The sequence below is a fragment of the Suncus etruscus genome, chromosome 15 (assembly GCF_024139225.1).
Source record: "Suncus etruscus isolate mSunEtr1 chromosome 15, mSunEtr1.pri.cur, whole genome shotgun sequence".
Lineage (NCBI taxonomy): Eukaryota > Metazoa > Chordata > Mammalia > Eulipotyphla > Soricidae > Suncus > Suncus etruscus.
The window spans coordinates 36,248,417-36,271,937 of record NC_064862.1 but is presented as its reverse complement, the minus strand read 5'-3'; the positions used below and the strand labels follow the sequence as shown (position 1 = coordinate 36,271,937).

Sequence of the window (23,521 nt, the reverse complement as noted above, 5' to 3'; positions counted from 1 at the left end):
ACTTTCTACTTCCCTCATTCATTCACATTGTTATGATAGTTTTCAGTGTAGTCATATCTCCAACTGCACTCATCACTCTATGTGATGAGCTTCATGTCCTGAGCTGCACCTACCAGCCCTCATCTCTCTTGTCTCTGAGATACTGTTAAAAATGTCTTTCATTTTTCTTAAAGCCCATAGATGAGTGAAACCATTCTGCTCTCTCTCCCTCTGACTTACTTCACTCAGCATAATAGATTCCATGTACATCCATGTATAGGAAAATTTCATGACTTCATCTCTCCTGATGGCTGCATAGTATTCCATTGTGTATATGTACCACAGTTTCTTCAGCCACTCATCTTTTAAAGGGTATCTTGGTTGTTTCCAGAGTCTGGCTATTGTAAATAGCGCTGCAATGAATATAGGAGTAAGGAAGGGATTTTTGTATTGTATTTTTGTGTTCCTCGGGTATATTCCTACGAGTGGTATAGCTGGATCGTATAGAAGCTCAATTTCCAGTTTGTGAAGGAATCTCCATATCGCTTTCCATAAAGGTTGTACTAGACTGCATTTCCACCAGCAGTGAAAAAGAGTTCCTTTCTCTCCACATCCCCGCCAGCACTGCTTGTTTTCCTTTTTTGTGATGCGTGCCAATCTCAGTGGCATGAGGTGGTACCTCATAGTAGTTTTGATTTGCATCTCCCTGACAATTAGTGATGCTGAGCATCTTTTCATGTGCCTTTTGGCCATTTGTCTTTCTTCTTTTTCAAAGTGTTTGTTCATTTCTTCTCCCCATTTTTTGATAGGGTTAGTTGTTTTTTTTTCTTGTATAGTTCTGTCAGTACCTTGTAAATTTTGGATATTAGCCCTTTATCTGATGAGTATTGGGTGAATAATTTCTCCCACTCAGTGGGTGGCCTTTGTATTCTGGGCATTATTTCCTTTGAGATGCAGAAGCTTCTCAGCTTAATATAGTCCCATCTGTTTATGTCTGCTTCCACTTGTTTGGAAAGTGCTGTCTCCTCCTTAAAGATGCCGTTAGTCTCAGTGTCCTGGAGTGTTTTACCTACATGTTGTTTTATATACCTTATAGTTTCAGTTCTGATATCAAGGTCTTTAATCCATTTGGATTTTACCTTTGTACATGGTGTTAGCTGGGGGTCTGAGTTCGCTTTTTTGCAAGTGGCTAACCAGTTGTGCCAACACCACTTGTTGAATAGGCTTTCCTTGCTCCATTTAGGATTTCTTGCTCCTTTATCAAAAACTAGGTGGTTATATGTCTGAGGAACCTTCTCTGAGTACTCAAGCCTATTCCACTTATCTGAGAGTCTGTCTTTATTCCAATACTATGCTGTTTTTATAACTATTGCTTTGTAATACAGCTTAAAATTGGGGAAAGTAATGCCTCCCATATTCCTTTTCCCAAGGAGTGCTTTAGCTATTCGAGGTTGCTTGCTGTTCCAGATGAATTTCAGAAGTATTTGATCCACTTCTTTGAAGAATGTCATGGGTATCTTCAGAGGAATCGCGTTAAATCTGTACAATGCTTTTGGAAGTATTGCTATTTTAATGATGTTGATACTGCCAATCCATGAGCAAGGTATGTGTTTCCATTTCCGCGTGTCCTCTCTTATTTCTTGGAGCAGTGTTTTGTAGTTTTCTTTGTATAGATCCTTCACATCTTTATTCAAGTTGACTCCAAGATATTTGAGTTTGTGTGGCACTAATGTGAATGGGATTGTTCTCTTAATGTCCATTTCTTCCCTATCATTATTAGTGAATAAAAAGGCCATTGATTTTTGTGTGTTAATTTTGTAGCCTGCCACTTTGCTATATGAATCTATTATTTCTAGAAGCTTTTTGGTAGAGTCTTTAGGGTTTTCTAAGTAGAGTATCATGTCATCTGCAAACAGTGAGAGTTTGACTTCTTCCTTTTCTATCTGGATTACCTTAATATCTTTTTCTTGCCTAATTGCTATAGCAAGTACTTCCAGTACTATGTTGAATAGGAGTGGTGAGAGAGGACAGCCTTGTCTTGTACCAGAATTTAGAGGGAAGGATTTTAGTTTATCTCCATTGAGGATAATATTTGCCACTGGCTTCTGGTAGATGGCTTTGACTATATTGAGAAAGGTTCCTTTTATTCCTATCTTGCTGAGAGTTTTCATCAAGAATGGGTATTCAACCTTATCAAATGCTTTTTCTGCATCTATTGATATGACCATGTGATTTTTATTTTTTTGTTGTTTAAGTTGTGTATTATATTGATAGATTTATGGATGTTAAACCAGCCTTGCATTCCTGGGATAAAACCTACTTGATCAAAGTGAATGATCTTCTTGCCGAGGCACTGGATTCTGTTCGCCAGGATTTTGTTGAGGATCTTTGCATCTGTGTTCATCAGGGATATTGGTCTGTAATTTTCTTTTTTGGCAGCATCTCTATCAGGTTTTGGTATTAAGGTGATTTTGGCTTCATAAAAGCTATTTGGAAGTGTTCCTGTTTTTTCGATTTCATAAAAGAGCCTGGCCAGGATTGGTAGTAGTTCCTCTTGAAAGGTTTGAAAGAATTCATTCGTGAATCCATCAGGGCCTGGGCTTTTGTTTTTCAGCAAATTTTTGATTACAGTTTTAATTTCCTCAATAGTGATGGGGGTATTTAGATATGCTACATCTTCTTTATTCAATCATGGAAGGTTATATGAGTTCAGAAATTTATCCATTTCTTCCAGGTTCTCATGGTTAGTGGCATAGAGTTTCTCAAAATATTCTCTGAATACCCTTTGAATCTCTGCAGTATCTGTAGTGATCTCCCCACTTTCATTTCTAATACGTGTTATAAAGTTTCTCTCTCTCTTTTGCTTTGTGAGTTTTGCCAATGGTCTATCAATCTTGTTTTTTTTTTAAAGAACCAACTTCTGCTTTCGTTGATCTTTCGGATTGTTTTTCAGGTTTCCACTTCGTTGATTTCTGCTCTCAGCTTTGTTATTTCCTTCTGTCTCCCTATTTTTGGGTCCTTTTGTTGAGCACTTTCTAGTTCTATTAGTTGTGTCATTAAGCTACTCAGGTAAGCTCCTTCTTCCTTCCTGATATGTGCTTGCAAAGCTATAAATTTTCCTCTCAGTACTGCTTTTGCTGTGTCCCATAAGTTCTGATAGTTTGTATCTTTATTGTCATTTGTTTCCAGGAACCTTTTGATTTCTTCCTTGATTTCATGTCGGACCCACTGGTTATTGAGTATGAGGCTGTTTAACTTCCAGGTGTTAAATTTTTTCTTCTGTGTCCCTTTGCAGTTCACATCTAACTTCAGAGCCTTGTGGTCAGCAAAGGTAGCCTGCAAAATGTCTATCTTTTTTATTTTATGGAGGTATGTTTTATGTGCCAGCACGTGATCTATCCTGGAGAATGATCCATGTACATTGGAAAAGAATGTGTATCCAGGTTTCTGAGGATAGATTTTTTTTTCTTAAGTTCTGTCAGTACCTTGTATATCTTAGATATTAGCCCCTTATCTGATGGGTATTGAGAATTGTTTCTCCCAGTCTCTGGGTGGCCTTTGTATACTCATCACTATTTTCTTGAGGTGCAGAAGCTTCTCAGTTTAAGATAGTTTCATCTGTTTATATCTGCTTCCAATTGTTTGGAAAGTGCTGTTTCCTCCTTGAAGATACCTATAGTCTCAATGCCATGGAGTGTTTTACTATGTGTTCTTTAATATACCTTATGGTGCTGGGCCTGATATCAAGGTATTTAATTCATTTGGATTAGACCTTTGTGCATGGTGTTAGATGGAAGTCTGAGTTCACTTTTATGCATGTGCTGGCCACTTGTGCCAACACCACTTGTTAAAGAGGCTTTCCTTGCTCCATTTTACATTTCTTGCCCCTTTATCAAATATTATTTGATTGTATGTCTGGGTATTATTCAGTGAATATTCAAATCTATTCCACTGATCTGAGGGTCTGTCTTTATTCCAAAACAATGCTGTTTTAATGACTATTGCTTTGTAGTACAATTTAAAGTTGGGGAAAGTGATGCCTCCCATCTTCTTTTTCCTAAGGGTTGCTTTAGGTATTGTGGGTGTTTATTGTTCCAAATAAATTTCAGGAGTGTTTGATCCACTTCTTTGAAGAATGTCATGGGTATCCTTAGTGGAATTGCATTAAATTTGCACAATGCTTTGCAGAGTATTGCCATGTTAATGATGTTAATCCTCCCAATTCCTGAGCAGAAAATATCTCCATTTCGTTGTGTCCTAATTTATTTCTTGAAGCACTGTTTTTGTAGTTTTCTTGATATAGGCTCTTCACCTTTTTAGTTAAATTGACTCCAAGGTATTTGAATTTGTGTGGCACTACTATGAATGGGATTTTTTTAATGTCCATTTTTTCTCTATCATTATTTGTATATAAAAGGCCATTGATTTTTTTCACGTTAATTTTGTAGCCTGCCACTTTGTTACATGAATCTATTATTTATAGAAGCTTTTTGGTAGAATCTTTAAGGTTTTATAAATATAGTATCATGTCATTTGCAAACAGTGACAACCAGACTTCTTCCCATCCTATCTGGATGCCCTTGATATCTTTTTCTTGCCGAATTGCTACGGTAAGTAATTCCAGTACACTGTTGAATAAGAGTGGTGATGGGGCAGCCTAGTCTTATGCCAGATTTTAGAGGAAAGGCTTGTAGTTTATCTCCATTGAGAATAATATTTTGCCATTGACTTGTGATAAATGGCCTTGACTACATAGAGAAAAATTCCAAGAATTTGTTGGTATTAGAGATTGCCATTCCTTTGGTTTGATTTTTTTTTTTGTTTTTACATACCACATATGGGTGAGAAAACCTGGTAGATTTTTTCCCAATGATTTATATCTCTTATCATGATACCCTTTAGCTACATACAATTGCAAAAAAGGGCAAGATCTAATCTTTTCTTAGAGGTAAGTAGTATTCCATTGACTTTTTTTGGTAGTATTCCATACATACCAAAACTTTCTCTTTTCTTCTTTAATATTTTTACAGAAGTAATGATTGTTCATAAGACCATACATGTTTTAGGAGAACAATTTTATGTCTGTTTAAAATTTGTTTAACACAACCAAAGTGTCACTATTCTTTCATCAGAGTTTACTGGAGTCTTTCTGCTGGTGATCTCAGCTCTTAGTGATTCTTAGTGGCGAATCTTAATGATTGATTTTATATAGCATTGTCTGGTCCTTTGTTTTGTTTCTCTATATCTGGTATATGAATAAGATCATCCATATTTATCTTTTTCTTCTAACTCGTCTCACTTAGTCTAACTGCAGTCCCATTCTTATTGTCATAAAAGATAGGATTTTACCTTCTTACATAGCTGAGCAGTATTTACTCATTCTTTGGATACTGGGGTAGATATAAACAGTTACTGGATTTTCTCCAAAATAAATTTTTACAAAGATAACTATGTTAGCTATTTTATATCTTTATTTTATAATTGTTTTCTTTCTAGAATTCCTTAATATCTGATGATTTTGCATTTTTGACATCTCCCTTAAATTTTGGTTTGATGGAGAGAACAATAAAAGTAAATTACATGTGATATTGTCTTGGCTCAGAGAAAAATTTGAATAAAATTGTCTCTAAATGAACTTATCTCAAAAGTTCATTCCTGGGGCCGGAGAGATAGCATGGAGGTAAGGCATTTACCTTTCATGCAGAAGGTCATCGGTTCGAATCCCGGTGTCCCATATGGTCCCCCGTGCATGCCAGGAGCAATTTCTGAGCATGGAGCCAGGAAAAACCCCTGAGCACTGCCGGGTGTGACCCAAAAACCACAAAAAAAAAACAAAAAAAAACAAAAAAAACAAAAGTTCATTCCTTACATTCCTTTGCTCTTTATCAGTTTAATCTCCCAACCCCTGTCCCAGTGTCTACCCTCAAAGTCCTTCAGGAAACACTGCAAGGTTATTGGGGTCTATGCAAAGCACATGCATAGAGGGGCCAGTGCTTCATGACTTTTCTTTTCTACTTTATTCTCAGATACTGGGAAGCTCAGTTCTAGTAAACTAGATAATAGGTCTGGAAAGAAGCTGAAAGCCCTGTATTTGTGATAAGACTCATATATCTATGTATAATTTATATTTATAACATTTTAAAATGAATCATATTCTTTTAAAATTGTTTTCATTTGGGGGCCAGAGTGCTAACACAGCAGTAGGGCATTTGCCTTGATGTGGTCGAGTTGGGATGGGCCCTGTTTGATTCTCAGCATCCCATATAGTCCCCTGAGCCTGTCAGGAATGATTTCTAAGCACACCACCAGGAACTCCTGAACACTGCTGGATGTGTCCCCCAAAAAAGATTTTTTCATTTCATATTAATTTTTACTTCTCTAAACATTCATAAAGTTATTATGATCACTTTTTCCTCAAAGATTCACTTTACATATTTACTAGTATCTTTATAAAGACTTTATCTTTATCACAGAAGGATTTATCACTATAATATGAAACTTCACTGTGGGATATAGCTGGTCTGAATCTGCAATTTGAATATGATGAGAGGTGTGTGTGTAACTTTTCATTGTTCTAATGTTGTTAGGAAAAGGCCAACTAATGATAAAACTAAACTTGTATTATTTTTATGAACAGTTTTTATAAAATGCTAAGTAGATAGTAATAAATTGAAGTTTACAGCAATGAATTTAAGCATCTTTTCTGAAATCTGGGAGAACAAGCTTCCTAAGCCACACTGGAAGGAAGTAGTCAGTGAATAGACTGCTCAGATGTGAGGGTGACAGGGTGAACCAGAGCCTGGGGGTTTGTGTCCTACTTCCCTACCTATATCTGCCACTGTGGAAATGGTTGCTGAACCATAGAGCACACTAATACTCAGCCTCATTCTCAGCTTGGATTCCTGTGAAGGTGAAAGCAGCCTTGTTTCCAAGCAGGGAATTAGGCAGGGACATTGGAAGACTTATTACTGGCTTATGATCTAGCTGTCTTTTTAATAATGCAGAGGGAAAACTTGTCCTGCCATGTCTGATAAATTTCCATGTTCTATTTCCAAGAATTTGTTGTCTAGAATGCTGTTTAGCTTTTAAAGATGGAAATCTACCACCTATTATTCGGTTTTAAGAATGTATGCAATGCTAAAAGGTAAGGAGACAAAAAATGTATAAGTTCAGTATTTTAATAAAATTAAAACAATATTATAAACAGTAGAGAGAAAAATATAGAAAGGCATGGAATTCATTATTTGAAGTGACTATAGCTCAAAAATTAGAACCTGGTGAAACAAAGGAAAAAGCAGAATATAAAAGGAGAGAAGTTCTCAATTCAAGTAGTTTTCTTGAAAGGAAATTTTGTATGTGCTCATGTTTTAGATTAGTGTATACTGGAGATGCATAGGATTTGGTCCTCATGTGGTTCATGAAGTTGCATCATAGAAAATATTTTCTTCCTCCAAGATAACAAGAAAATTACCAGGACAGCTCAATATATTTTATAATTATTTTTTTTTTTTGGTTTTTTGGGCCACACCCGTTTGACGCTCAGGGGTTACTTCTGGCTATGTGCTCAGAAGTCGCCCCTGGCTTGGGGGGGACCATATGGGACGCCGGGGGATCGAACCGCAGTCCTTCCTTGGCTAGCGCTTGCAAGGCAGACACCTTACCTCCAGCACCACCTACCCGGCCCCTATTTTATAATTATTAATTGAGATGATATTCTATTGCTTCTATTTTTCTTTTTGTAAAAATTAGTTAAAGAAGCTTTACTTTTTTTTTTTTTTTTTTTTTGGTTTTTGGGTCACACCCAGCAGCGCTCAGGGATTACTCCTGGCTCTACATTCAGAAATCGCTCCTGGCAAGCTCGGGGGACCATATGGGATGCTGGAATTCGAACCACCATCCCTCTACATGCAAGGCAAACACCCTACTTCCATGCTATCTCTCCGGCCCCAAGGTTTACTTTTTTTTGGCTATAAAACCTTAATTTATGCCATTGTAACACCATATAGTAATAAGCTTAAACTTGAATACACAAAATTAAAAGTTACATACACCTAATTACATTAATATAGACCCCTACAGAAATATATTTAGTTCAAATGACTCCTTTATATACACCATGAAATTTTTTGTTTGTTTGTTTTTGTGTCACACCAGGCAGTGCTTAGGGGTTACTCCTGGCAGGCTCGGATGACCACATGGGATGCTAGGAATAGAACCAGGGTTCATCTTGTGTTGGCCACATGCATTGCAAATGCTTTACCACTCTGCTATCGTTCCGGCCCCATACACCATTAAATTTTATTTAGCATCTTTTAGCCATATATGAGAAAACTGATGAGTAAATAATAGCACAAAAATTACTGTTGCCCTTGTCATCTATCCAGCCCAGAGACTTCAGTAGTGCTGACATCCTCAGGTATGGAAGCTCTTGTTTCTTCTCACCAAAGTACTCTCTATCTTCTTTCATGTGTGGGTCTACTATAGGAGCTGCTGACCCACAATGAAGATGTTTACAACATCACCTATGGTCATGGGAGAGGGGACGGTATCAGAAAAAAGTGTTCATAAAAGGTATTGATTATAAGTTGGAATTGATGCATATCACCTCAAAGGTGACTATGTACCACTCACATGAGAATTTCTAGTGCTAATGTTGATCATGGTCATGCCAATTTCTTCCTGCTGGAAACGCTCAAACCCACTATATTTTTATATAACCTGTACTCAAGTCAGGGATCCAACATGGACATAAAAGTAGGAAATCAGGATCACTGAGACCTATCTTATGTTTATTACAAGTCTGCTGTCTCACCCAAGATTCATTACTCTCATACTCCAAGGTTCATTACTTCTGCATAACATGCATCTTTTCTAAATATTATGCTCGTCTTTGTACACACAACCATTCAATTAATGGGTTTTGCTTTTATAGACTAAAAGACAAACTTAATGTCATAAAAGGTTCTGGGGAACAAGGTTTTTTGTTTGTTTTTTTGTTTTGGGGTCACACCTGGCAGCGCTCAGGGGTTACTTCTGGTTCTGTGCTTAGAAATCGCTCCTGGAAGGTTCAGAGGACCATATGGGATGCCAGGATTTGAACCACAGTCATTCTGCGTCTAAGGCAAACACCTTACCACTGTGTTATCTTTCGGGCCCTGGGAACAAGTTTTTTAAGAAAAGGAGTAATAAAGATCTGGAATAGTTTTGTTCCTACACTGTTGGCAAGATAATTTTTCTTTCTTTCTTTTTTATTTTTGACAGCCTTATAATGAAAAGACTGTGACTGATTTTATTTTAGAACACAGTGTAGTCAAGCATAGAGGGTGAGGTTGAGTCTGGGGTTTATGTCCCACTTCCCCACCTGCATCTGTCACTGTGGAAATGGGTGCTTAGCCACAGAGCACAGTAATACTCAGCCTCATCCTCAGCCTGGGCTCCTGTGATGGTCATTGCAGCCTTGTTTCCTTGCAGGGAGCCAGAGAATCGGGCAGGGACATCTGAAGGCCTATTATTGGTTCCATATATTAAACCCCGTGGCACCTGGTAAGGGTTCTGTTGAACCCAACGGGCATAGTTATCCGTGGTAACAGCCCCAGTACTGGAGCCACAGGTGAGTGTGACTGTCCCCCCAGGAGTCACAGACAGTGATGTTTCTTGAGTTACCACATTCTGGGTAGTGACCCCTGAAAACAGATGATAGACCAAGGTTAGAGGGTAAGACAAGGTCATAAAGGTACAGAATATCTTTCCCATCTGTTCCCACTACTCCAGAAAATCCCGGACCTGTGCAGTGAGCCAGAAGTATGAGCAGGAGAGGAAGCCAGGCCATCATGCAGACACCACAGTGCAGAACCTCCAAACTTTGGAGCCCAGTACCAATCTCCTAATTCTTCTTATATCTCCTTAGCAATGGAGATTGTGATTCATGCAAATGAGCCTCTCAGTTTTTGATCAAATTCACTGAGTTGTCTAGATGAATATGATCTGGGGCTGCATTTCACTAAGATCTTCGTTTCCTGCAGCTGGCGCATTGCGCCCTCTGTTGTCCACTAATAGACATGCACTCCTGCAAGTGGGTCCTCAGCACTGTGCTCAGAAATGGAGGTGGGTTGTGTGTGTGTGTGTGTGTGTGTGTGTGTGTGTGTGTGTGTGTGTGTGTGTGTGTGTGTATGTGTGTGTTTAATCGCTAAGTAAGTCAAATTGTGCAAATGGCTTTCCTTTGCCTTACCATCTTCAAACCACAAAGAGTTTCTATGAGGTACATATCACTTTAACACCAAAAACAGGTGGAGACTTCTCTAAAGAAGAACATGAGATACTCTGATCCATGGTGGGCATAGATATAGATTCAAAGAATCTCAATAAATATTAGTGAACTAAATTCAACAATACATCCTGATTAAGGAGGATATATGCTAAGATCGCAAAGATAGTTTTGAAAATTCCCTGTTAATGGACTAGAATATGCCAAACGGACAACCTGAGAAAAACTATATGGGTTCCATGTAGTCCCAATAAAAATCCCATGGCATTTTTGGTATACATAGACCAAATACTGTCTATATAAAGGAACCAGAGAGATAGGAGGCAAGGTGAACATTAATATCATTTGTATCATTGACCTTTTTGCTCTTAATCTTTTCAACTGTGCTGTTTCCTTTTTGTTGTTGTTGTTGTTGTTGTTGTTGTTGTTGTTTTGGTTTTTGGGTCGCACTCAGGGGTTACTCCTGGCTCTATGATAGAAATTGCTCCTGGCAGGCTCAGGGGACCATATGGGGTGCTGGGATTCAAACCACCATCCTTCTGCATGATAGGCAAACACCCTACCTCCATGCTATCTCTCCAGCCCCTCCTTTTGTTGGTTTGGTTTTGGTTTGGGGGGGGCATAATAGGTGATGTCAGTGCTCAGGGCTTATTCCTGGCTCTATACTGGGTATCACTTGTGGCTGCCTCAGATCATATTGGGTACCAGAGATCAAGCCTTCATCAGCCCTGTGCAGTGTGAACCCCTGCCCACTGTACTATATCTCTGGACCTGCTTTTTACTCTCATTCTATCTTGGACAGTTATTTGTGCAAACTGTAACAATTTCTTCTAGAGAATTATAAATGCTACCCACAGGGAGAATGTAGCCTTGTTTATATATATTAGTGAACTAAATTTAACAATACATTCTGAGGAAGGAGGATATATCCGCAGATCGCAAAGATAGTTTTGAAAATTCCCTGTTAATGTACTGGAAGGATTTATATGCCAAACGGACAATATATATAATATAATATTATATATATTATATATATTACTGAAAATGAAACTATGACCAAATTGACTGAGGGTTCCTGCCTGCTTTGAGACCTTTGCACACAGATCAGGACATTTTGATGGGCCAGGTGACTCTACCTGATTTTTTATTTACCTGTGTGTTGTAATGAATCTGAAAGCATAGTAGTAAAATGCCTCATTTTCAGTGTGGATCCTTGTGATGGACAAAGCATCTTTGGGTTCATGGAGGGAGTCAAAGATCATTCAATGACACAAAAATGTATGTGAATGGGTTCAAACTTTAGAGTACAAGATAGACTTTCTTTTGGAATCAATACACATCTCACTGGTGTTGATAGATCCAATACTGCAATCTCAAGTGAGTGTGACTACCTCCAGGGTTGTGTGCATGAAGTTTCCTTCAAAAATTACCTCAGTATGGAAAGAGGACCCTATAAGCAATGTAGAGGGAAAAAATGCGAATCAGAAAGGGAAGGAAAGATTGGGTAGAAAATATTTTCACAGTTCTTGTTTTATTAAACAAGAGATTTACCCTCTGACTTGTGTGTGTGTATAGTTTTTGGGTCACATTCGGCAGCACTCAGGGGTTACTCTTGGCTCTATGCTCAAAAATCGCCCCTGGTGGGGCCGGAGAGAAAGCACAGCAGAGTATGCCTTGCAAGCAGCCTACCCAGGTTGGTTCAAATCCCGGCAACCCATATGGTCCCTCGAGCCTGCCAGGAGCGATTTCTGAGAGCAGAGCCAGGAGTACCCCCTGAGCACCACCGGGTTTGGCCCAAAAGCAAAAAAAAAAAAAAAAAAAAAATCGCTCCTGGCAGGCTAGGGAGACCATATGATGCCAGGAATTGAACTGAGGTCCTTGGAGTTGGCCACGTGCAAGGAAAATGCCCTACCACTCTGCTCTCGCTCTGGGCTCTACCTTCTGACTTTTGACATGAGAGAAGAATGTAATATATTGCATGTCATGTGTAGACATGTAGAGGAATTCTACCTGAAAAATTTTTATTTCTACCTATGGCAGAATTTATATAAGTGGTATCCCCAGTAAGTGAATTTAGTTACTAAAAAGAAAAAAGTTATTCATATTGTTTACAGAATAGCTGCACATTTATATTCAGCACCCACTATAGAGGTATGTATTTCTGATTGGCTTTTTGTTTTGCTTATTTGTATGTTTGTTTTTAGGTCATACAGGAGGTGCTCAGGACTTAGTCCTGGCTCTACGCTCAAGAGTCTCTCCTGGGGGCCGGGTAGGTGGCGCTGGAGGTAAGGTGTCTGCCTTGCAAGCGCTAGCCAAGGATCAGGACCGCGGTTCGATCCCCTGGCGTCCCATATGGTCCCCCCCAAGCCAGGGGCGATTTCTGAGCACATAGCCAGAAGTAACCCCTGAGCGTCAAACGGGTGTGGCCCAAAAACCAAAAAAAAAAAAAAAAAAAAAAAAAAGAGTCTCTCCTGTCATGGTTTGAAGACCATCAAAGATGCTGGGGATTGAAACTGGATTGAATGCATGCAAGGCAAATACCCTACCTGCTGTCCTATCAATCTGGCCCCCTGTAATTCTGTTTTTTAAATTATGTAAATGGTAGGTGTATACATTATATTGTGCTTTATAAACTATAGTGAAGTGGTTGTTATAAAAGTAAATTTTTAATATAGTTACCATTTTCTGAGATGAAAACACAAAAGAGACTTTCTTAGAAAATGTCCATTAACTATAGATCATTGATACACTGTATTATTAACTGTAACCATTATGATATATATGATACCTCTAGACTTATTAAAAATTTTATTTAAATCATAGTGAATTACAGAGTGAAAAAATCATTCATGATTTATTTTCAGGTATCCAATCAAAGTTGGATATCCAACACCAATATGTTGGCCTCTTTTCCACTTTAATTCACCAACGTACAGTTTTCTTTCAAGCCTATTGAAAAGCACTATTTTCTTTTTCTTTCTCCTCCCCCCTGGCAGCCCCTCCCCACTTTGAGGCACTGTGGCATACCTAATGACAGGGTGTTACCTATGTCCTTTAAGCACCTAACCCTGTTTCAGAGAGACACTTCCCCCTATCATTGTCATAGTGATCCCCTCTTATAGCCCTCCCACCTAACCAATGGAACATTCTGTATTAAGGACCAATTTTCCTGCTCTTTGCTCTATTGTTTTTAGGTGTTAGTTATTTCCCTGCTTATGCTTCTTTATATCTCACATATGAGTGAGATCATTCTGGGTCTGTCCCTCTCCCTCTGTTTCATTTCATTTAGCATACTTTCCAGATTCATCCATGTGCCAAGAAATCACATGACTCATATTTTCTTTTTTTCTTTTTTTTCTTTTTTCTTTTTTTTTTTTGTTTTTGGGCCACACCCGGCGGTGCTCAGGGGTTACTCCTGGCTGTCTGCTCAGAAATAGCTCCTGGCAGGCACGGGGAACCATATGGGACACCGGGATTCGAACCAACCACCTTTGGTCCTGGATCGGCTGCTTGCAAGGCAAACGTTGCTATGTTATCTCTCCGGGCCCTTGTCTTTTCTTATATCTGATAAATATTCTAGTCTGTATATGCAACATAACTTTATAACCCAATTATCTATTCAAGGACATTTATTTTGTGCACAGATTTTGCCTAGTGTGAGTAGTTCTGCATTGAAAATAAGGGTACAAAACCGGCATAACTTTGCAAAAGCCAACTCCCTGTGTGTGACAACAGGCGGGGAAAATCCACGAAAGTACACTGGCCCAGTGAGGCCCAACTGTGAAAAACTGTGAGTTTGACCTGTATATGTCTGTCTACTGTTCTCTTGCGTGAAACTCTTGCGAGCGGGGCAAAAAGAGGCTCCAGCAGAGCACGGCCGCTCCGCTTCACTATGCGGCCATGCACTCTTTCTAAGGAAAGAACACCATTGCAACAAGAAGGAAAAATTACACTAAGAACGGTGCTATATCACAGAAGCAAACATTTCTCTCCGGACTGTCTTCTCTGTTGCATGCTCGGGCCTAAGATTTGACCCAGTGTGAGGCTTCATCCACGGAGGACTCCCCTCTCTTAGAGGCAAGTCAGCCCATCCAGAAAGGGAGGAGCCAGAGGAGTGTGCTGCCTGCATCATATAGACCATGAATACCACCACAACACGTAGAAAAACCCACAATACAAGTGTGACAATGGGGAAACAACGCAGGCCAGCATCAGACATAGAAAATGAAGATGACAATTCTGAGGACCAGATAATGACCAACCAACTAATCAACCTCTCAGATAAGGACTTTAGACTAGCAATATGGAAGATGCTCAACGGACTCCAGGAAATCGTGGATCGAGTTGAACAGAACACTAATAAGAACCAAGAAAATATGAAGACAGAAATCACAAAACTCCAAACTGAAATAACATGTCAACTAACAGGACTGAAAAAGTCAGTAAATGAAATGAATGACAAAATGGATAAGCTCTGGGACAGGGTATCAGAAGCTGAGAATAGACTTGGTGCTGTGGAAGATGAGATACATAACAATTCCATACAGCAGGAGAGATTAGACAAAAAACTTAAAGCAAATGAGCAGACAATGGAAAAATTAGTCAAAGAATGGGAACAGATGAAAATAGAAGTCTATGATAAGATCAACAGAAACAACTTAAGAATCATTGGAGTCCCAGAGACCCAGGATGAAAACTTCCAGGAAGAATCAACGGTCAAGAACATCATTAAAGAGAAACTTCCAGAGCTAAAGAATATATGTGATCAAATCCTGCATGCCCGAAGAGTACCAACCAAAAGAGACCCCAGAAAAACCACCCCAAGACACATCCTAGTCACAATGACAAATCCCACAGATAGAGACAGAATTCTGAAAACAGCAAGTTCAAAAGGGGAAATCACGTTCAAGCAAGCTTCCCCGAGATTTACAGCAGACCTGTCACCAGAAACACTTAATGCCAGAAAGCAGTGGTGGGATATTGTGACAAGACTGAATGAAATGAATGCTTCACCCAGAATACTATACCCAGCAAAACTCACTTTCTGGTTTGACGGAAGAATACATGGTTTCACAGACAAAAAACAGCTCAGAAACTTCACAGACACAAAACCAGTCTTAAGAGAAAAACTGAAAGACCTAATCTAAGACAAGACTACCCAAAAGACACACCAAATTTCGAAATAAAGATGGCGTTAAATCTCAGGACAATTCTTTCTCTCAAAGTCAATGGACTAAATGCACCAGTTAAGAGACACAGAGTGGCTAAATGGATCAAAAAACTCAATCCAACCTTCTGCTGCCTACAAGAAATGCACCTGAATAGTCAGAACAAACATAGACTCAAAATAAAAGGCTAGAGAAAAATTATCCAAGCAAACAACACCCATAAAAAAGCTGGAGTGGCCATACTAATATCAGATAATGCAAACTTTATACTCAGGAAGGTTGTAAAGGACAAAGACGGACATTTTATATTAATCAAGGGGTACGTAGAGCAGGAAGAATTCACTCTCCTAAACATATATGCACCAAATGAGGGGCCAGCAAAATATTTAATACAACTGTTGACAAATCTGAAAAATAATATCAACAACAACACAATAATTGTGGGGGACCTTAACACAGCTTTGTCACCACTGGATAGGTCAACCAGACTGAAACCCAACAAGAATATACTAGACCTGAGGAGAGAAATGGAAGAAAGAGGCCTAGTGGATATACATAGGACATTCCATCCCCAGAAACCTGGATACACATTCTTCTCCAATGTACATGGGACATTCTCCAGGATAGACTACATGCTGGCACATAAAACATACCTCCATAAGATCAAGAGGATAGAAATTTTGCAGACTACCTTCGCTGACCACAAGGCTCTGAAATTATTTGTGAACTCCAAAGGGACTCAGAAGAAACACTTTAACACCTGGAAGTTAAACAGCCTCATGCTCAATAACCAGTGGGTCCGAGATGAAATCAAGGAGGAAATCAAAAGGTTCCTGGAAACAAATGACAATAAAGACACAAACTATCAGAACTTATGGGACACAGCAAAAGCAGTACTGAGAGGAAAATTTATAGCTTTGCAAGCACACATCAGGAAGGAAGAAGGAGCTTACCTGAGTAGCTTAATGACACAGCTAATAGAACTAGAAAATGCTCAACAAAAGGACCCAAGAATAGGAAGACAGAAGGAAATAACAAAGCTGAGAGCAGAAATCAACGAAGTGGAAACCCAAAAACAATCCGAAAGATCAACGAAAGCAGAAGTTGGTTCTTTGAAAAAATAAACAAGATTGATAGACCACTGGCAAACCTAACAAAGAAAGAGAGAGAGAGAAACTTGATAACTCGTATCAGGAATGAAAAAGGAGAGATCACTACTGATATGACAGAGATTCAAAGGGTAATCAGAAACTACTTTGAAAAACTCTACGCCACTAAAAATGAGAACCTGGAAGAAATGGATAAATTCTTGGACTCTTATAATCTTCTACGGTTGAAGGAAGAGGATGTAGCATATCTAAATACCCCCATCACCATTGATGAAATTAAAACAGTAATCAAATGTCTGCCGAAAAACAAAAGCCCAGGTCCAGATGGATTCACTAATGAATTCTATCAAACTTTCCAAGAGGAACTACTGCCAATCTTGGCAAGACTCTTTCATGAAATTGAACAAGCAGAAACACTTTCAAATAGCTTTTATGAAGCCAACATAACCTTGATACCTAAACCAGACAGAGATGCTACAAAAAAAGAAAATTACAGACCAATATCGCTGATGAATGCAGGTGCAAAGATCCTCAACAAAATCCTGGCAAATAGGATTCAATGCCTCGTTAAGAAGATCATCCACTACGATCAAGTAGGTTTCATCCCAGGAATGCAAGGCTGGTTTAACATCCGTAAATCTATCAACATAATACACAACATCAATAACAAGAAAAATAAAAACCACATGATCATATCAATACATGCAGAGAAAGCATTTGATAAGGTCCAACACCCATTCTTGATCAAAACTCTCAGCAAGATGGGAATGGAGGGAACCTTTCTCAATATATTGAAGGCCATCTACCACAAGCCAGTGGCAAACATTATCCTCAATGGAGAAAAACTAAAAGCCTTCCCTCTAAATTCTGGCACAAGACAAGGCTGTCCTCTCTCACCACTCCTATTCAACATAGCACTGGAAGTACTTGCTATAGCGATTAGGCAAGAAAAGGATATCAAGGGAATCCAGATAGGAAAGGAAGAAGTTAAGCTCTCACTGTTTGCAGATGACATGATACTCTACTTAGAAAACCCTAAAGACTCTACCAAAAAGCTTCTAGAAACAATAGACTCATATAGCAAGGTGGCAGGCTACAAAATTAACACACAAAAATCAATGGCCTTTCTATACACCAATAGTAATAAGGATGAAATGGACATTAAGAAAACAACCCCATTCACAATAGTGCCACACAAACTCAAATATCTTGGAATCAACTTGACTAAATATGTGAAGGACCTATACAAGGAAAACTATAAAACTCTGCTCCAGGAAATAAGAGGGGACACACGGAAATGGAAACACATACCCTGCTCATGGATCAGCAGGATTAACATCATCAAAATGGCAATACTCCCCAAGGTATTATACAGATTTAATGCCATCCCTCTAAAGATACCCATGAGATTCTTCAAAGAAGTGGATCAGACACTTTTGAAATTCATTTGTAACAATAAACACCCTCGAATAGCTAAAGCAATCATTGGGAAAAAGAATATGGGAGGAATTACTTTCCCCAACTTTAAACTGTACTACAAAGCAATAGTTATCAAAACAGCATGGTATTGGAATAAGGACAGGTCCTCAGATCAGTGGAATAGGCTTGAATACTCAGAAAATGTTCCCCAGACATACAATCACCTAATTTTTGATAAAGGAGCAGGAAATTCTAAATGGAGCAGGGAAAGCCTCTTCAACAAGTGGTGTTGGCACAATTGGATAGCCACTTGCAAAAAATTGAACTTAGACCCCCAGCTAACATCCTGTATGAAGGTAAAATCCAAATGGATTAAAGACCTCGATATCAGCCCCAAAACCATAAGATATATAGAACAGCACATAGGCAAAACACTCCAGGACATTACAGGCATCTTCAAGGAGGAAACTCCCCTCTCCAAGCAAGTGAAAGCAGAGATTAACAGATGGGAATATATTAAGCTGAGAAGCTTCTGCACCTCAAAGGAAATAGTGCCCAGGATACAGGAGCCACCCACTGAGTGGGAGAAACTATTCACCCAATACCCATCAGATAAGGGGCTAATCTCCAAAATATACAAGGCACTGACAGAACTTTACAAGAAAAAAACATCTAACCCCATCAAAAAATGGGGAGAAGAAATGAACAGACACTTTGACAAAGAAGAAATACACATGACCAAAAGACACATGAAAAAATGTTCCACATCACTAATCATCAGGGAGATGCAAATCAAAACAACGATGAGATACCACCTCACACCCCAGAGAATGGCACACATCACAAAGAATGAGAATAAACAGTGTTGGCGGGGATGTGGAGAGAAAGGAACTCTTATCCACTGCTGGTGGGAATGCCGTCTAGTTCAACCTTTATGGAAAGCGATATGGAGATTCCTCCAAAAACTGGAAATCGAGCTCCCATACGATCCAGCTATACCACTCCTAGGAATATACCCTAGGAACACAAAAATACAATACAAAAACCCCTTCCTTACACCTATATTCATTGCAGCACTATTTACCATAGCAAGACTCTGGAAACAACCAAGATGCTCTTCAACAGACGAATGGCTAAAGAAACTGTGGTTCATATACACAATGGAATATTATGCAGCTGTCAGGAGAGATGAAGTCATGAAATTTTCCTATACATGGATGTACACGGAATCTATTATGCTAAGTGAAATAAGTCAGAGAGAGAGAGAGTAAAACGCAGAATGGTCTCACTCATCTATGGGTTTTAAGAAAAATGAAAGACACCCTTGTAATAATAATTTTCAGACACAAAAGAGAAAAGAGCTGGAAGTTCCAGCTCACCTCAGGAAGCTCACCACAAATAGTGATGAGTTTAGTTAGGGAAATAACTACATTTTGAACTGTCCTAATAACGAGAATGTATGAGGAAAATGGAGAGCCTGTCTAGAGTACAGGCGGGGGTCGGGTGGGGAGGAGGGAGACTTGGGACATTGGTGATGGGAATGTTGCACTGGTGATGGGTGGTGTTCTTTACATGACTGAAACCCAAACACAATCATGTATGTAATTAAGGTGTTTAAATAAATTAAAACAAAAAGAAAATAAGGGTACAGGTATCTATACTGCATGGTGTTTTTTGTTCTCTTTGGATCGAAATCCTCAGTCATGTGGGAAATGAATTCTTAGGTTTTGGGTGAATGTCCATATACATTTACAAACTTTTAAGGTACCACATAAGTATGATTTGATCTTTTCTCTGTGTTTGTTTATTTAATTTAGTACAAAATGATAAGACGACATCTGTTATTGGTGAGAAGGTGGAATAAGGGAATTCTTGTTTGCTGTTGGGGATGGGGGACATAAATTGTGAATCCCTTATGGAAATAATAAGGGGGCTCCAAAATCTAAACACCAATTACCATGTGGAGAGCATTCACTAGGGTAATAATAAAAGGAAATAAAAATCAGTAATCAGGAGACATCCATGCTCATTGTTGATTGAATTACAGGTATTTTTAGTTTATTTCAAAATATTAATATTATTTTTTGGAAATTAATGACCAGAAGGTGGTATTTGAGTGAATATTCAAATACTAATGTATATATTATTTAATTTCAGTATTATTTATATGCATTTAATGTTTCTAATAAAACAGAAGCTATAGATACATAAAAAGAATGTTTCCTTACTCTTTTTTTTTAATTGGTTTTTGGGCCACACCATTTGACGCTCAGGGGTTACTCCTGGCTAAGCACTCAGAAATCGCTCCTGGCTTGAGGGGACCATATGGGACACCGGGAGATCGAACTGCGGTCCATCCTACGCTAGCGCCTGCAAGGTAGACACCTTACCTCTAGCGCCACCTTCCCGGCCCCATTTTCCTTACTCTTAGTGTGAATGGACCTCATTAGTAATGCTTCTTCTGAAAGAAATGTATTGATTTTATCCCTGACAGCATTACCTGTCAATCTCTAGCAAATTTCCAAGACCCTTTGCTTCATTTTTATACCAAAAAAGAAAGACTGTAAATCCTAATTTAGCCAGGTCCTTGATATGGGCATTATAATTGCAAGAGATTATAAATTTTAGCATGTTTGTTTTCATTGGAATTTGACGGGTTAGTAGTCATTTTTAATCAGCATTGTAAGCAAGGCCTTGCACTAGATTGTTGTATATGAAAACATTTCCATAAGATTAGTCTTTGCTTTTTGCACAACATTGACCTTCCAGGTGGTGTGCCGGCCTGCAGCTTCAGTTTATTCATGGTCATGGAAAGGGTCTGCACCTGTAAAAGAAATGGGTAGGAAAAAGGGGACCACCAAGGATTCTGATTATGGCTGTCAATTTATTTTTGAAATGCCATGACTTATATAGTTTTTACACAAAGGGAGGAGGGGGCAATGCAAACATTTGTCAAGCATGCATTTGTCAAGCATGCAGTTCAAAAGGTTTGGCATGTGCCTGTTAATTTGATACAAGTTTCTTGAGGAACAACCTATTGTCACATCAAATGCTCTATCTATAGATCTGAGTTTCCTGAGCCAGAAGAGTGTGACCTTATGGTTCTTTTGATCTGCATCAACTCATGGCCAGTTGGCACATACACATTGTATAGCTCAACAAAAGGACAGGCCTGTTAGAAAATGGCAGTTTGCTATAAGATGGCTGTGCTTATGCTAAAACTATGAGAGAGAATCCAGGTCCCTACAAGGTGGGGACGCTGTTAATAGCCAAATAAATAGTATGAGAGCGAGGTGTTCAGGGTCTTTTGGCAGAGTTTACTGACTGCCTCAGGTGTTTTTTTTGTTTGTTTGTTTTTTGGATTTTTGGGTTATTTTGGAGCTGGTTGTATGCTGACAAAGGACTCTCTGCACCCAACCTTTTTACCCCTTTACCCTCCTGTCTGTGTAAATTATTGGCTGCAGATAAATATTACCAATATCTCCCCCAACAAGGGGATAAGAGGATTGGAATCAATTTCTCATTTTTTTTGAGGATACACAAATAACCAATAAAGGAGTAAATGGGACCCAACACTAGATAACTTCATTAGAAGACCTGCTGTACGCAGTATAAAAATGATGATGTAGCTTGAGGTTCATGTCTCACTTCCACAAATGCATCTGTTACTGTGGAAATGGTTGCCGAGCAACAGAGCACAGTAATGCTCAGCTTTATCCTCAGACTTGGCTCCTGTGATGCTGAGGGCAGCCTTGTTTCCAAGCAAGGAGCCAGAGAATCAGGCAGAGACATCTGAAGGCCTATGACTGGTTCTACCTATTAGTCCCCATGCACCTAGTAAGGCTTCTGTTAGATTTATTTGGCATAAATAATGGTGGTAACAGCCCCAATACTATAGCCACAGGTCAGTGTGACCATTCTCCAGGATTTGTGGACAGTGACGCTCTTTGACACATTATGGGAAGTGAGTCCTGAAAACAGATGAGAGACCAAGATCAGAGTATGAGACAAGGGGCAGGGTGTCCTTTCCATCTTCTCCATCATCCCAGAAAATTCCCATTACCTGTGTAGTAATATAGAAATAGGAAGAGGGGAAACCAGGCCATAGTGAAGACACCCCAATGTTGTACTTTGCCAGATGCTCTTTGCTCAGAAATAGCCTCCAGGCTCTCCTTCTACCAGCTTCCACCTGTGGAGGTGGAACTGTTATGCAAATTAATTCCTCAGCTTCACTCAACTGTGTGACCCCATCAGTCACACTGTTATTTGTTGCAACCCTGTGACATGTGCTAGATGGCCTTGGGATATTTTATTGCAGATTATATGCTCCCACAGTATGGTATAATGCCCCCTCAAGCATCAGCTATGGGAAAGATTTATAACTGCTTGTTTGTTTTTCTTTTTTTTTTTTGGTTTTTGGGCCACACCCTGTGACGCTCAGGGGTTACTCCTGGCTATGCACTCAGAAGTTGCTCCTGGCTTCTTGGGGGACCATATGGGACGCCGGAGGATCGAACCGCGGTCCGTCCTAGGCTAGCGCAGGCAAGGCAGGCACCTTACCTCCAGCGCCACCGCCCGGCCCCTTGTTTGTTTTTCTAGTTTACAACTGATCTGGAATTTTTAGGCCTCAAAGTAGCTAAATTTATTTTCATGATGCCCCAGGCAGGAACTGAATGAATGTGTTTTGAGAATGAAAATTCTGCATGAATGAGCGCTGTTCTTCTTTACCTATTCTACTTTCATTTTTTAAATTATATTTTTTATCTTGGGCTTACAATATTAGTGTTAATGGTTTATTATGGGCATAAATCTGACACCAAATCAATCACCATTGTACTTATCTCCCTACTCTTCTTCGCACCCACTCCTTAAACTCAATATTATGTTTCAGTTCCCCCATTATGTTGCTTTGAATTGTTGCTGCTTTGCTGCATATCTTCCTGTTATGAAAGAGAAAGAAAGAGAGAGAAAGAGAGAGATCGCATTCTATATTTGTCTCTTTCATTCTGATAAACTTCATTTGGGATGATATACTCTAGCTCTATCCATCTTGCTTCAAATTGCATGATCTTGTTATGTCTTAGGGCTGAATAGCATTTCATTTTGTAAATGGAAGACATGTAACAATTTTGTCACGATTCATCTGTCGTTGGACATTTGGGATGTTTCATATTTTTGGCTATTGTAGTAAATGCAGTGATGAACATAGGTGTGCATATATCCTTCTAAATTAAAGTTTTTGTGTTTTGAGGATAGATGCTAAAAGTCATTGTTGGGTTATTTAGGAAGAGATGTATGCCTATGTTTTGGGAAAATCTTCATATTGCTTTCCAAAGAGTTTGAGCCAAATGGCCTTTTCCCCAAAAGTGAATGTCTTTGTCACCACAAACCCCCCAACACTGGCTATTTCCAAAAATTTTGATATTGGGAACTACCATCTTTTGCCATTTTCTAGTGTTTACCAAACCCAAATCCCTTGGTGGGGCCTTACTTGAGAATTTCAGGTTCACACTGCAACTTATCTTCTGTCTAGAATCCAACTTCAACTTTTTGATGCTTTTTTGGGGGGTTGGGGTTCATAC

The 23,521-nt window shown here is 39.1% G+C and overlaps 1 protein-coding gene and 1 pseudogene across 2 annotated transcripts in view; one reads left to right on the top strand and one right to left on the bottom strand.

The window, feature by feature from the left end:
* Positions 1 to 23,521, top strand: part of LOC126030744 (zinc finger protein 280B-like) — a 307,853-nt gene that overhangs the window by 28,085 nt on the left and 256,247 nt on the right. The gene's annotated exons all lie outside the window — the stretch shown is intronic.
* LOC126030783 (Ig lambda-2 chain V region-like) overlaps positions 9,308 to 23,521 on the bottom strand; it is a 288,742-nt pseudogene continuing 274,528 nt past the window's right edge.